General features: G+C 36.2%; 1 long non-coding RNA gene across 1 annotated transcript; it reads left to right on the top strand.

Moving 5' to 3' along the window:
* Positions 1 to 578, top strand: LOC136061467 (uncharacterized). The gene is made up of 2 exons (XR_010627609.1): positions 1 to 33; positions 128 to 578. It is a non-coding gene; the product is annotated as an uncharacterized LOC136061467 (long non-coding RNA).
* The last annotated feature ends 660 nt before the right edge of the window (positions 579 to 1,238 follow it).

Raw genomic sequence — 1,238 nt, forward strand, 5'->3', positions numbered from 1 at the left:
CTCAACGGCATTTGGCTTTCAACTGAAATGCAGGTTTACAATTGTTGCATCTACTTTTCTTTATCTTAACTCTAGCACTGAGAGTTTATGCTCTAAATCATATATTAACGCTCGAACTTCAATCCAGGAAGTTATTGACAAATCCAAAAGCTATTCTAATTGGAACTTTTATTACACAAATGTGACACGGCAAGTGGGAAACATGACAATGGCCAGTTATGAATCGAGCCTTGGTAGGGAGACTAGCACAAATTATCCCCTTGTCAATTTCTTAATGGCAACGGAAGCTGACTTTTTCATTGGAGCTTTAGGTTCCACTTGGTGTTTCCTTATAGATGGAATGAGGAATACTGGGGGAAAAGTAATGGCTGGATACTTGAGTGTGAACAAAGATCGATTCTGGTAGAGAATTAGCTAATCCTGTCAGTTAGATTGGTATGTAAATTTGGGCAATGGTTGAACAGTTTTTGTTGTCTGTATATGGGCAGTCATTTTTTGGCATGATGACGTGTTTGTATATACTCTTGATGTACACGAAAGTTCTAAATAAAATGAGTACATGTATATATTATATACAACTTTTATAGTCTTTTGTTCATATTGATACTATTTTTTGTGCAGTTAATACACTAACAAATTAACCAGGGTGGGCTTCCTCTGAACTTTTTGCAATCGAATTGTCAAAGTGCAAATTGTACAAAGAAGCCTCATGAGCTTTCCAACCAAAACTGAATGGTAACCATTATATTATGTAGTCCACCTCAACCATGTGCCATTATTTTTCTGATAAAAATGTCGGGTTTTTATTTCTTGTCATGGAATTAGAATTACATCCCCAAGCCTATCTCTCCCCAAATTTTAGAAAGCCAATCCCAAAAATGCTATTCTAATAATTTAGATGAGCATATTGTTCCTACCAGTACCAGAAAGAAAAGGAGTAATTCAGAGCTTTTTGGTTCTTTGGCTGACAAACAAACTTTGATTTGACATGGATTTACCGAAGACATTTCACCTAATTATGGCATTAGCTCTACTTTTAATATAGAGAATCTCGTTGCCTATTAATAAAGGCCCAAGAGTTACGCTTGATGCCCTTTTTGATGAGCACATGCACATCATTTTGACATCCCTATCCCCACTCTACAATCCTAATCATACATCTTATTACCAGGGATGGAGGAATTCACACTTTATAATTCATTGGCAAGGACAACCAGATTCTGATTGCATCCTTTTGA

Source organism: Quercus suber, unplaced genomic scaffold (assembly GCF_002906115.3).
Source record: "Quercus suber isolate HL8 unplaced genomic scaffold, Cork oak 2.0 scaffold_1959, whole genome shotgun sequence".
Classification (NCBI taxonomy): domain Eukaryota; kingdom Viridiplantae; phylum Streptophyta; class Magnoliopsida; order Fagales; family Fagaceae; genus Quercus; species Quercus suber.